Consider the following 14,820-nt stretch of genomic DNA (forward strand, 5'->3'; position numbering starts at 1 on the left):
TGTTCCACAGTCGAGGAAATAGCGAAGCTGCAGAAATGGCCCACCGAATACTTTCCCTAGGAAAGTATTCGGTGTTCTGCAGCTTTGCTATTTCCAGCGTTCGCTCTACTGGGTTCGATATTATAACATTCAAAGTTGTAAGACTTCGATGTTATAATATAGACCCCAAAAATAGATGGCCTTAAACATAAAATTTCATAAAAGGAGATGGAATGAAAAGCTACCAAAAGCAAGAGACTTAAAGAAGAGGAAAATCCCCAACAGGAGTAGAAGCCTATTGAGGAAATACATTGAGTACACTAAAGGTGGGTCAATAAGTCTGGAAAATACAGTTGTGTAAAATCTTACCATACTTGTAGATTTTCTTGCCTTTACTGCTGCGGTATTCTTAACAGATGGGATTCCCTGCCATGGAAGCCTGAACATCTGGCCAGTCTATCAAAAAATACTTGTTGCTTTTAAAAGGTATGCCAAACATCACCCAAACACTCCTTGCATAGCATAGGCATAAAGGTGATGTACAGGCCTACCATAATCAGAACTAAATGCCCCAGTAGGAACACAGTACAAGAAACCTAACAGGTAATGTGTACATCCAGGAAGGCAAAAGACTAGGGGGATGGAGGGAGGGAGGGAATACTGCAGCAGTGAAGGCAAGGACATCTACCGTTATGGTAAGATTTTACACAACTGTGCTATGTCCTTACATTCACTGCTGCAGTATTCTTAATAGATGGGAGAGTGCCAAAGCCCAAGAGGAATCCTGGGATGGAAGAGGCATTGAAGAGGCCCCTAAAAAGCTATGAATACTGGCACTAGCAAAACCAGCCCTGGCTCTAGAAATACCATCCAACATGAAGTGCTTCTTAAAGGTAATTACTTCAAGAGTAGAACTAGTATCTAAGCCCTTGAAAAAAAGCACGTAAGAAAGCCACATCTCTACTGGAATGAGCCTTAACTGAAGAAGGAAGGCTCTTGCCATGAAAAGTGTAACAAAAGGAAATAGCCTTAGAAATCCAAGAAGAAACAGTTTGCTTAGATACAGCAAGTCTCAAAGATCTACAGTGAAAAGAAACAACTAACTACTCAGATCTTCTAATAGCCTTAGTCTTATCCAAATAAACCCTGAGTTGTCTATGCATGTCCAAAGTATGCAGGAATATCTCAGTCAGACTGCAGACAGGGGAAAAAGTAGGCAGATTAACAGACTGATTCAGTGATAGCTCATTAACCACCTTTGGCATAAAAGACGGGTTAGAGTGCAAGGACACCCTGTCCTCATGAAAGACCAAAAAAGGAGGAAAAGCCATAAAGGCCTGCAACTCAGACCCCCATCTGGCAGAAGTAACAGCTAGCAAAAGAACAATCTTCCAGGAACAATATAGCAAGGAAACTGAAGCAGCAGGATCAAAAGGAAGGCACTCTTAAAAAAGTGTTTAGATGGGAGAGGTCTAGAATAGGTCTCCAAGTTCCCCCTTTTCTGGGCATTAAAAGCAGTCTGGAGTAGAACCCTTTCTCCCTTTGGGAGACAGGCACCTCTTGAATAGTACCCTGAGTTATAGACTTTGAAAAACCTCTGGGAAAAAGGGAAGTTGTTCCTAAGGAGGCTGAGGACTGCCCATAAAAGGAGGATGGGATTTCCACACCATGTAATATCCTAAGGAATAATCAGCAGAACCCACGAATCCTGAGTGATCTGAAGCCAAACAGGAAGAGAAAGAGAAAGGAAAAGAGAAAGAGGAATGTGGCTGGGAAGAGATGGAGAGTCATACAGATCCTGTTTTTTCTAGAAAGGAAAATTTTGGAGTCCTTGAAAACTGAGAAGCCTTAGCAGGAGGAGCCCGTTTGTCACTCTTCCTACCTTTAGTAGAAAGGTGGGATTGCCTGCGAACAAAACAGGCTTAGTCAGGGTAGTTTCTCTGAAATTTAAGCATATGAGAAATATGTTTAAGCTCCTGTAAGGCCTTACCCTTATCCTAAAGGGACTTAAACAAACCAGCAGCAGCTTTCCCAAACAAAACTTTAGAATCCAGGGGAGCATCCATCAACTTAGCTTCAATAGCATCATATAGGGGATGAAACCTAAGCCAAGAATACATTCTCATAACCAAACCAAAAACATCAGCCCTAGAAGATGCATCTGCTGCATCACAACTATATTTAATAGAATGATGAATGACTTGAGAGAAGTCCCTGACAAGGAAAGAACAGAAGTTTTACCCTCGGAGTCTGGAAAATCAGAGACAAGTTGACAGGCCAGAGAATGAAAAGCCAACAGATACATAGACATATGAGACTGATAATTAATAGCCCTAAAAGCTAGGGCAACAGAAGTGTAAACCTTCTTACCCAACCTTTCCATAGTTCTGCTATCCTTGTCAAAAGGCAATAACTTGGGCAAAGGAAGCAATTGAGATGGCTTATCAGAGGCTAAAGACACAACAGAGGGGTCGGAAGCAGGACATTTATAGGAAAGAACAATCCTCAGGCACCCTATAAAACCTGTGAGGCTTCTTGGGAGCAGGGGGCAGAGAATCAAGTGCATGAGAGGCATTGGAAAAAGCATCCAGCAAAGCAGCCAAAACAGGAGCAATAGCCGCAGGTTTAGGGGAGTCCAACTGCAGCAACTCATAGTACCTTTTATGGATATCAGAGACCTGAGCACAATCCCAGTTTAAAAAATCCATCATCCTAGGGAGTGTGTCCCCAAACAAAATTTCCTCAAAAGGAACATCTGGACTAATAGATTCCTCCTCCTCTGATCCATAGTCTAAAGGAGAAGGAATGTGAGTAGAATAACTCAGGGATTCATTATCTGAATCTGACTCATTCTCAGAAGAATCCTGTTCTCTAGGCCTTTTAATGGGAGTAGATAACCGAGGAGGAGGAGGAGCCAGAACCCCTTGAGAAGGCTTTAAGGACATTAAAGCAGCAAACCGCTCCTGAGTGAAGGTCTTCCACTCATTTTGTGGATCCCTAGGAGCAGAAGAAACATATTTTTTTTCATCTTTATGGGAACGTCCCCTCCAGAAAGCTGAGAAGGCTCAGACCTAGGACAGCAGTCAAGAGAATTGTAGTAAGAACTTTTTCCCCAACTAAAAACTGAGGAACTCCCCAAGACCCCTTGGAAAAAAATCAGCTGTGGTTCCCCCTGAATTTCCAAGGTGGCTGTCTGCCAGCCAGACCCTCATCGGCCTCCAACATGATCACTGCAGAGAAATACAACACAGCTGGGTGAGCCTCTGGGTTTGTAACAACTTCTGGAGAAACAACAGGCAAAGGCTTGACAGCAGAATATTCTGGTCATACCTTTTCACCTTCTTCTTCCATAATGGCTGACCCTCAAGGTGGGAGAGTCCTCAGATGTATCTTTAGCAAGAAGCTTAAGATGCTGGTTCTCAAGATACAAGGAAAGGGAAGAAAGTCTACTGGAAGGGTTTTTGGAATGAATGCCTGACAAACTGAACAAGATGTATGGTCATGAGAAGCTCCTAGACAAAAATAAGACTTATAGTGGCAGAATTTATGGGGAATCTGTCTCCCACATTGGCATTTATCCTTCTTGGATGACATTAACCCCAAGGAGCACAAAAAAGTAAGGAAAAATAAAATCCCCAATGGGACACTTACCTGCAACTACAAAAGAAGTCAGCAAACGGGAGTAGTTAATCACTGAAGAATGAAAATGCAATCAACTGGCAGAAAACAGATGCAGGTAAACAGACCAATGGTAAAAAGATAAGTTAAGACTGGCAGCAAAGAAGTTCTGATTATGGTAGGCCTGAACATCACCTTTACGCCCTATGCTGCACAAGGAACATTTGGGTGATGTTTGGTGTATCTTTTAAAAGCAACAAGTAGTCTTTGGTAAATACAACAAAAAACCAGCACTCAAATAAAATCTGAAGATAGTTCACTATAACACCTGTAGCGCCTTGGCACAAATGCCTTTAAAGAAGTTAAAATCACACAAATAATTACATTTCTTATATACCTTTCATAAACATATAATTGCATTCATTAAATAATTATTTAATTAAATCGAATTAAAACCTTCCAATTACAACCAAGATTTATACCAGCAGGAGTCAGGGTAGGGTCTATATTACGACGTCAAATGATAAAAAGAGCGAATGCTCTTTTATCGAACACTAAAAGTCAAAACCATTGAATGTTGAACACACGGAACAGTAATTTTTTTCCCAGGGAAAAAAATCTGTGGCCGATTTTCAGAACTTTGCCATTTCCTCCACTGTGGTGTGATCTCAGAGTTGATATATTTAAGTGGGAAGGTGGGTGTCACAGGCCCCCACATCAGGTGTGTGGGGTCGAAGCCCCCCATTTTATTTTGTGTTTGGATTTATGGTTTTTTTTTTTTTTTTTTTTTGCAGAGCAGTGATTTTTTACCCTGGGAAAAAAAATCATATTACGTGTGTTCGACATTTACAGCTTTCGGTTTTTAGTGTTCGATAAAAAAGCATTCGCTCATTTTTTTATTCGACGTCATGATATAGACCTGTCGCAGTACCATACTTAAGAAATTAATATAGTCTACTTACACAGGAGATGTTTCTTAACTTCTGTTTATCCATCTTTTAAAACAACTTTTTCTAAAATTGTACTCTGAAGACCCTCTGGATCTCCATTATGATACTACTTAAAATGCATCGGAAGAGGGCTTCAAGTTTTTCTTTTTATATGTCTAACATGGTCCTGCAGTCTTAACTTGAAAGACGTCTTGCTTTGCCCAACATAAAACATATTACATGGGCATTCAGTGCATATACAATACATTCTGTTTCACAAAAAAATCTGTCATTTACTCTAAAATACAGCCCATTAATTCTATCAAAGACCCTGACTATAAATTTACAAGTAATACATTTACTACAAGGAAATGTGCCCATCTGAACAGGCTCTCTATTCATTTTGTTAGTGGGATTGAAAATTTACTGTGCACTACTCTATTTTTTGTACTCCTTCTATGGAAGGAGAACAAAGAGGTCCTGTGCAAATTAAAAAATTCATTAAAAGCATGTCAGAGATATAAAAAACAAAAAACTTGAAGCCCTCTTGCGATGCATTTTAAGCTGTATCATTATGGAGATCCAGAGGGTTTTCAGAGTACAATTTTAGAAAAAGTTGTTTTACAAGATGAATATATAGAAGAAAAATCTCCTGTGTAAGTAGACTATATTCATTCTTAAGTATGGTAACCTGACCCCTGCTAGTATAAATGTTGATTGTAATAGGAAGGTTTAATTTGATTTAATTAAATAATTGTTTAATGAGGGTAATTATATGTTTATGAAAGGCATACAAGAGGTTTAGTTATTTGTATGATTTGAATCCCTTTGAAGGCATTTGTGCTAAGGTGCTAGAGGTGTTATAATAAAACTATCTTTAGATTTTATTTGGGTGATGATTTTTGTCATATTTACCTTTTACTGTTTCTCTGTTTGTAGTAGTAGCAGTAGTCTTTGGTACACTGGCCAGACGTTTGGGCTTCCACTGCAGGGAATACCATCTTTTAAGAATACTGCAGCAGTGAGTGTAATGACATCTAGACCACACAGGGCCAGTGAAACCAGCAGAACACTCCTCAGCCCTTCAACATCCAAGCCAAAACCATGATGATCATTGTGATAAACCAAGATGCTGCCAGCCCAGCTAGCTGGAATTTTGTAAATAATTATATGTCACTTGAAAATATTAATATGATTTATATAGAAATGTGACATTGCCAGCTCAGCTAGATAGACTTTTGTAAATAATTTTATGTAATTTTGAATAATAATATAATTTGTATGGTTGCCTTAAAAATGTAAGAAAACTGTATGTTCTGTACTGAGCTTCAAGATTGTAACCACAGTGCACTCTGCTGGAAAAGAGCAGAAATATGTATAAACTATATGCCAATGCAAATGTATGTTTTCATAGTAGAAACTGGGACATGGAGAGTTAACTTGCAAAACCTCAAGAAAATAAGCTGATAAGTAAAGAGTTTTATGATGTGTTATAAAGTTAGTTTATCTCAGCAAAGAGACAGAATGTCTAAGCCTGGGGCTTCTTTCTATTGTCTGGAAACAGAGGTAATTAAAGGTTTCTAAGGTACTTGTTTTATGACTCCCAGTTTCAGGCAAGCTTCTAAGAGAGAATTGTCAGCTTCTGAGAGATAAGTATTTTTAACAGAGACATGTTAATTTTAAGTTCCTGCTAGCCTGGGAACGTAGGCAGAGGTGACAAGAATGATGTAATCTTAGATGATTCAGCAGTAATGTGAATTGCTAATTTAAGATGTATCAGAGAGAGAAAGGGAGTGCATTTTGTATCTTGTTCTGGACCTGTAAACATCTCCAGCACTTCTCGTCTATATTTGCCTTTATCTGTAAGTAAGTTATTTAGAACATAGTTTCTCTTACAGATAGATAGGAATATAACAAGATTAGTTAGATGTTTTCTGCATTCATGTGAGACTGTCCTACAATGTTGTTTTAAAGTATTTCCTGTGATTGTGAACTTTATTGTCACTGTGTTGAGTTAATGAGTATTGTCTTGTTCTTTTATTTATTATTAAATATATTTATAGGTTCATAGGTTCATAGGTAAGTACTAGGCTATCTGCCCGAGGGCATCTATAAGCCTAGCTAGAATGTGTTGGCTTTTGCTGCCCTCTTAGATTAGTTCCCTGTGCCTCTGTCCAGCAGAGCCATTAGTTCCCTGTGCCTCTGTCCAGCAGAGCCACTGCAGTGATCACCGGGGTAAATTTTCTGTTTCCCATCCACTCGTCAAGGTTTCTCTTGAAGAGTGTTAGTGAGGGGCTCTGCCTTATGTAGATTGGAATCCTGTTCCAAAGCATGAGGAGTCTCTGGGACAGGACTCTATCCCTCCAACATGTCCTATTTATCATTGTGGTGAGGTTTAGATCCCTAGAGCATGTGGCTCTTGGGCATTTGTTTTTTTAGGTGGAGTATGTCCATCAATTCTGGGTTGGACATGGCCTTGTATGTCAGGCAGAGATCACCTCTGAGTAAGTGGTATGTAACTGAGTACAGCTGGAGTTTCTTCAGTCGGGCTGCATAGGACATCTGTTTGAGGCCAGTAATCCTCTTGGTGAGGTACTTCTCTGGTCTTTACAGCTGTTGCAGGTATCTTGTAAGGTGCATCTCAAATGGGGCATTGTACTCTATGATGGATCTGATGAATGATGAGTAGAGGGGCACAATAACCTCTTTTGTTCTAGATGCAAACCCTTTTGTAATTAGGTGGGCCACATAGAAGGATTTTCTAACCACCTTGGAAATATGATTATCAAAGAAGAGATTACTATCTACTTGGGTCCCCATATCCCTTATTACATTTTCTGTATTTAGGGGACTACCACGTATGTGGCAGTTCAAGGGTATTTTGTGTTTTTCCAAAGGGGATGACTATGCACTTTTTGGGATTTAGCTTGAGTCCATGATTTTGACACCAGGTATCCGTCTCAGTGAGACCCTTCTGGAGGATGTCTGTATCAGCCAGAGAGTCAATTATGGCCCCCAGTTTGTAGTTGCCTGCGAACTTGGTCAGCCATAGTCCTCCTGTGCTTGCCTGTACCTCCGACAAGTATATACCAAACAGGAGGGGTCCCAGGACTGAGCCCTGGGGAACGCCACTTGTAACTGGTTTAGAGTCAGACCTAGAGCCTGCAACTCTCGCTGTGTGGGTTCTATCTGTGAGCCAATTGGCAACCCATCTCATGACATAGGGGTTTATGTTCAGGCTGGTGAGCTTGTCTATAATACTAGAATGGGAAATAGTGTCGAAAGCCTTTGCGAGGTCTAGGTAAGCTGTGTGGACCTCCCTTCCCTCATCTAAAGCCTTGGTAACTGTCTCAAAGAAGTCCACCAGGTTTAGATTGCATGATCTGCCCGTAACAAAGCCAAACTGGGTAAGGTCCAATGTTTGGAGTTTCCCAATGTCTCTATTAATGAGTTCCATGATGATGCGCTCCATAGCCTTCCAGACCAGGCTAGTCAGGCTTATAGGGTGATAGTTCCCAGGGTCCATTATGGCTCCACCTTTGTGGAGCGGGATAACTGTTGCTGTGCACTACTCTATGGGCACATAGTCTATAGAAAGGCTAAGTTTGAGCAGTGTGTTTAGGTGAGCAGTTAGTTCATTTTGGAGCTTGTGTAAGACACAGCCTGGGACACCGTTGGGTCCCATTGAAGCTGTGTTTTTGGCTTTGGATAGGGTTGTTTTAACCTGTGTGTCAGCGATTGCCGGGGCTCTACATTCTTCTGGTATGGTTATGGGCCCTTTAGGGGGTGAGAGGGGGTGAAGTTTGCACTAAACCTGCCTGCCAGAATGTTTTCAATATCATTCGGTTCAGTGTATTTTGTGCCATTCTGCACTAACTCAGAGCAGATCTGAGAGTTTCCACTTAGGTTCTTGACATAGCTAAAGAACACTTTATGGTTATGTTTGGAGTCCTTGGCAATTTTTCTTTCGAAGCTAACCTTGGATGATTTTATGAGGGATCATAGTTTCTCACTGATACTGATCAGGATTGTCTTTCCTTCTTGGAATTTTACTCTTTTCTGTAGTAGTTTCCTCCTTCTATTATATAGCTTATTTATGGCAGGGATCCACCAGACTGTTTTCCTTTTCTTGGAGGAATGAGTCTTGGTTTTGCTTGGGATAGCACAATCCATGCATTCTTGCAGGTGCTCATAGAGTGCCTTTGTAAGGGATTCAGCAGCTTGGACAGTGTTGTCCTTTAGCATGGGGGCTGTGAACCTTTCCACCTTGGTCTTAAGTAATGTAAAGTTTGCATTTGAAAGGTTTTCACTGTGGTTTCCTTGATTGGGGGTGGGGGCGGAATGTGGATATCCAGAGTGATTAGTTTATGGTCTGATCTAACCAGCGAGGGGTTGACCTCCAGTGTAGAACACCGGTCGCCCATGTTGGTGATGACCAGGTCCAATATGTTGTCACCTCTGGTGAGGATGTTGACCAGTTGATCCAGGGTGTTTGAGTTTATAAATTCTAGAAAGCGGTGGGCAAGGGAGTTAGTACTTGAGAAGTTCTCCCAGTTAATGTTTGGGCAATTGAAATCACCCAATATTAGTACGTTTGGTAGGACCTTCATATTTTCCAGTGTCTCCAGAAATGCAGAATGGGGGTCCTAGGTCATGGTGAGTGATCTGTAGCAAGCTACAATTTGAATTGCAGTTTTTCCCATTGTTAGTTGCACATGGATGATCTCTGAGGCATTGTAATGTGCCACTAACCTGGATGTGTGGGTATCCCCTATGAATATGGATACACCCCCGCCTTTTGTGTTTTGGTCCGGGTTCTGTGGCCGAAATGTATGGTATGAGTTATAGCCTGGTAGTGCTGGAGTGCTCTCTGGAGCCTTAAACCAGGTTTCATTTAGGGCACAGATATCAATGTTCTCCATACTGAGGAGTGCCTCGAGTGCATGCATTTTGAGGTTTAGACTTCTGGCATTGAGTAGCATTACCCTCAATTTTTGGTTACTTGTGCTATTTATAGTGGTGGGTTTGTCTTTTGAGCCTTGTCTAAAAAAGGCACTATGGGGGTGGCAGAAGCCTTGGCCAGTATTCAAAAGCCTAAGGGTGACAGGTGCAAGCCATCTCTTGTGAAGCAACGTGGCTTGTCATGCATGTCATCCCAGGTGGACAAATAGTGGATCCCCTTTGAATGATACCAGAAACTTAGACAGTTGTTGAAATTGAATCATTTTAATTGTGGCTGGTTTTGTATAAAGATATTTAAGCTCTTAGAGTGCTTGCATATGTATTTGGTGATACTGTATAAGTCACTCCATTAACCTTTAAGTCTTAGTCGCACTTACCATTTGGATAATAGTAACATTAAACAGTAGAATTGGTCACCCTTTGGGAAGGGCCTCATTAGTAGCTGATAAGTAGTGGTTGGTGGCAGTGATTTCTACTTTATAGCCTGGGCAGAAGGGGACATAGCTAGTGAACCTGTGCCAGCCTTCCCCAGCAGTGTCTGTGTGTTTGTATATAAACTATATCTCAAAGTGTGTGTGTGTGTGTGTGTGTGTGTGTGTGTGTGTGTGTGTGTGTGTGTGTGTGTGTGTGTGTGTGTGAGTATGTGTGTGTGTGTGTGTGTGTGTGTGTGTGTGTGTGTGTGAGCTACATTGACAGGGACATGAAGCACTGGTTGGACAGAGAGGGTGCTAGAGGTTTTGGCTTACCACTTGGCTGAGATCTTAACCCTATAGCTGTGCCAGTGGGGAGTCATATTGGGGATCTGGAGAGACAGGGAGAAGCCAGCCCCAGACTGACATAATCTCTGCATGTTCTTAAGGGAAATTGTACTTTACTGTGTGTACTTGTCATCCTTCCAATGTACACATCCCTCAGTGGTGTTAGCCATGAGAGGATCCTTGATTACTGGGCCAATGTACGGGCATCACAATCATTTCCATAGAACATGAGGATTACATCAACAGAAAGGGGCAGTTTAATGCTTTAGAAAGAATACTATTCAAAGGGCAGTCAGAAATGGGCTACCAGAATGTGAAAGAGAGAAGCAGTGGACATCACGTGATGAGAGGAGTGACAGCACAAAACAGCCTGGAAAGGTAAGCACTACAGAAGTTCACTGGGTGTTTTGAGATATGGTAATGTTGCATCTCCATCACCAGACCTTTCAGTAAAATAATAAAAGTTTATTCAAATATGAAGTACATGAACTTAACAGCTAACTGTTTTGCATGTACTATGAGGAAAATGGTGATGTTGCCACTGAAAAGCTTATTTTATTTAGAGATATTAATGCATGTAACAGTTTTCCAGAGGTAAAGGATATTGATATGATGAAAGATTACTAAGGGGATGCTGTTATGAGAAAGACAATAGTTAATTTTTTTGATTATATTGCATGCAGTGTGGCATTAATTCAGAGGCAGGCGATAGCGTTAGATGTGCAGTAGCTGTACATTAAAGATGCATGTATACTTCTAGATGGGGAATTCTTTTAAATGTAAGGGTTACACATTCTAGTAAAAATGCTTATTGGAGTAGAAGGGTTATTTATATATATATATATATATATATATATATATATATATATATATACACATAGTAGTATCATGTGATTGTGGATAGCTAATGGGATTGGCGTACATCTGCAGGATGTGGATGTGTACAATAATTCAGGAAACAGAATCAAAGTACAGGACACTATTATGTTTTTGGTATCAAAAAATGTATGTAAGCATGGCCATGTTTCAAATAAATATCAAAGCAGGAAATGGATACAAAAAGATGAAGAGGCAATGGGGAGACAGCAAAACAGCAGAATAGCAAACATTAGGGGTAACATCTCTAATACTTAAGCATATAATGTTGAAATTATTTGTACGAATTAACAAACACATTGCTCATTATTCCCCATAGCTTCTATACTGGTTGTGAAAAGGTTTACAAACTACTAGATAAGTTTGGTGTGAAGCAGCCTTATATTAAACATGGGCTTTAATGCTCACCTGTCCAAGACATTTATATTTTAACTTTTTAATATAATGTGTGATAGTACATAGCATGTGATGAACAGGAATGAAATGTGCGTAATATATTGCATGTTTCATTGTAGAGAGTGGTTAAACCTGCTAGTATACTAGTCTCTGAGAACAGAATATTTTTTAATGAGAGAAGAAAAGACATAGGACTAAATGGTAAAGGTTAAACATGGAAGTTCCATTTACCTAGTATGCTGGTATCTTTGAACAAAACATCCGAATGAGAGGTGACAGAACTTAATAAAATAAAAATACTATGTTGCACACATCTGAAATATCTTTTAACAGCAGTAGCAGTACCATCAACAAAGTTAATACCATAGGTAATCTATGAATGTTTTTTCCTGTTCATAGGATCATAGCTTCATAGAATGATACTAGGCTATTGGCCCGGAGGCCTATATAAGCCTAGCCAAGAATTTTGCCCATGTTCCCACAAAGTCAGCACCTGTTTCCCCTATCCAGCAGGGACACAGATGGAAACCCAGGAGTGTATTTACTATTTCCCATCCAGTAGTCCAGGTTCCTGCTTGACATGGAGAGGGAGTCTATTCCACAGATGGGGAGTTTTTTGGAACAGAAATCTATCCCACCAAGTTCTATTAATGTCTCAGAGCAGGTTGAAGCCTTATGTGTGGGTTGCGTGAGTGGAGTTTGACCTACGGATATGCAGCAACTCCATCAAGGCTGGGTCTGAGATGGCCTTTTATGCCAGACACAGGTCACCTCTGAGCAGTCTATATGAGCCTGAGTAGAGGGGCAGGGCATTTAGCATATCTGTATAGGATAGGTATTTGAGACCCTGGATGTTCCTGGTCAGGAACTTCTGTGGTCTCTCCAGCTGCTGCATGTGCTTGGCAAGGTACATGCCGAAGGGGGCATTGTACTCAATAATGGATCTGATAAGGGAGGAGTACAGGGATGTTATGACCTCTTTACTCCTGTATGAAATACCCTTACTTATAAGGTGGGTCATGTAGAAAGCCTTCCATACAATGGAGGCAATGTGGTGGTCAAAAGTGAGGTTGCTATCAACCTGGGTGCCCAAGACCCTCATGACTGATTGCATGCTTAGTACATTGTTATTAATGTGATAATTAGAGGGAATGCCCTTTTCCCTGAAGGGGATAATGATGCATTTCTTGGCATTCATTAACAGGCCATGCTTTTGGCGCCAATCATTAGTTTGGATAAGGCCCTCTTGCATGATGTTCATACCACTAGGGAAATTTAAGACAGTGCCCAGCTTGCAGTCATCTGCAAACTTGGTCAGTGACAGACCACTGGTTTTGGCTTGCACCTCAGAAAAGGCCTCAAGACCGATCCTTGGGATATCAGGCTCATTATGGGTCTACTACTAGAGGTGGCTTCCCCTATTTTGACTGAGTGGATTCTATCAGTGAGCTAGTTAGATACCTATCTGGTAACATACAAGTTGATGCCTAGCTGGGAGAGTTTAGCTATTATGCCTGAGTCAGGAATAGTGATAAAGGCTTTGGCTAGGTCAAGGTAGGCCGTGTGCACTGTCTTCCCCTTGTCTGTGGCTTTGGCGATTGTTTCAAAGAAGTCAACCATGTTTAAAAGGCATGATCTCCCTTTGACAAAACCAAACTTTGTGAGGTTAAGCATTTGGAGGTTGCCAATGTTCTTGATTATAAGGTCAATGATAATGCATTCCTTGGCCTTGCAGATCAGGCTAGTTAGGGTGATGGGCCTATATTTGCTTAGGTCAGTGGATGCTCCACTTTTGTGTAGAGAGATGACAGTGGCTGCCCTCCATTCAGTTGGGATGAAGCCGGTGGTCAGGCTGTGGATGAATTGGGTGCCTAATAGCACTGAGAGCTAATGCCTGAGTTCATGCTGGATGCAGCCAGGGATGTTGTCAGATCCCATGGATGCTGCATTTTTAGCCTTTGACAGGGCATTAAAGGCCTGCTCCCTGGTGATGGGGGGCAGATGCTGGAGATGTCCTGGTTTACTGATGGGGGCGGGGAGGGTGAATTTTCCACTGAATCTGTCTGCCAGCAGATTTTCTATATCTACATCATTTGTATATGTGGTGTTCTTGACCACCAGTTCAAAGCAGATTTGGGTGTTACCTTTGAGATTGCAGACATATGTGAAGAAGGCCTCATGATTGTCCTTAGTGGATGTGGCCAACTGGGACTCAAAGTTAGCCATAGAGGATTTCACCAGTGACCTTATTTGCTTGTTCAGACAAAGGAGAGATTGCTTCCAACGTGGCCCTTGCTTCTTCTTGGTCCTGGATAGCAATTTTTTCCTTTTATTATAGAGTTAATTTTATTGTTGCTGTCCACCAAACAGGTGTACTGTTTCTTGAGGAAGATCGTTTGGTCATCTCAGTTATTGCCGAGTCCATGCAACTGTGTAGGTGCTCATATAGTTTTTTGGTGTATGCTTGGACATTAGTGCTAGTTCCAATTGAAGGGATGGTGACTGTGACACTGCTTATACCTGCTCTCAGGAGATTGTAGTCAGCTATGGAAAAGGTTTTTGTTTGACCCTGATGGGGGGTGGGGGGGTCAGGGGAGATGGTGACTTCAAAAGTGATTGCTTTATGGTGGGATCGTACCAAGCAGTATGACATTGTAGGGGTACTGCAGTGGCTACTCATGTTGGTTAGTACCAGGTCCAGGATATTTTTACCTTGAATGGGGGTTTTGAAAAGCTGATCCACTGCATTGACATTGACAAAGTCGAGGAATCTCTAGGCATTTATATTTGGGCTAGAATAGGTCTTCCACTTTATGGTTGGGTAGTTAAATCACCCAGGATCAGGGTAGAGGGTTGAATCTTGATGGATTCAAGTAAGTCCAGATAGGTGGAGTGGGCATCCTGAGTCATGGTTGGGGGTCTATAGCTAGCTATGATTGGAATAGGTGTTTTGTCAACAGTTAACTGCACTTAGAGTGTCTCCTGTGCATCATACTGTTTGACCAGGCTGGAGGTGTGTATGCCTTTGATAAATATTGAAACTCACCTCCTTTGGCTTTGCAGCCCTCCGTTTGGGGTCTGAACGTATGTTAGGATGAGTAACCTGGTAAGTCTGGAGTGCTCTCTGCAGCTTTGAACCAGGTTTCAATGACTGCACAAATGTCAGCATCATCCAGGGTGAGGAATGCTTGTAATGAGTGCAGTTCCATACTAAGACTCCTAGCATTTAGCAGCATGACCTTTAAATTTCATTTAGAAGGATTTTTCACATTGGTAAGTCTGTGTTCATGACTTTGCCTAAA

The sequence above is a fragment of the Protopterus annectens genome, chromosome 1.part1 (genome assembly GCF_019279795.1).
Source record: "Protopterus annectens isolate FY-2018-M chromosome 1.part1, PAN1.0, whole genome shotgun sequence".
Lineage (NCBI taxonomy): Eukaryota > Metazoa > Chordata > Ceratodontiformes > Protopteridae > Protopterus > Protopterus annectens.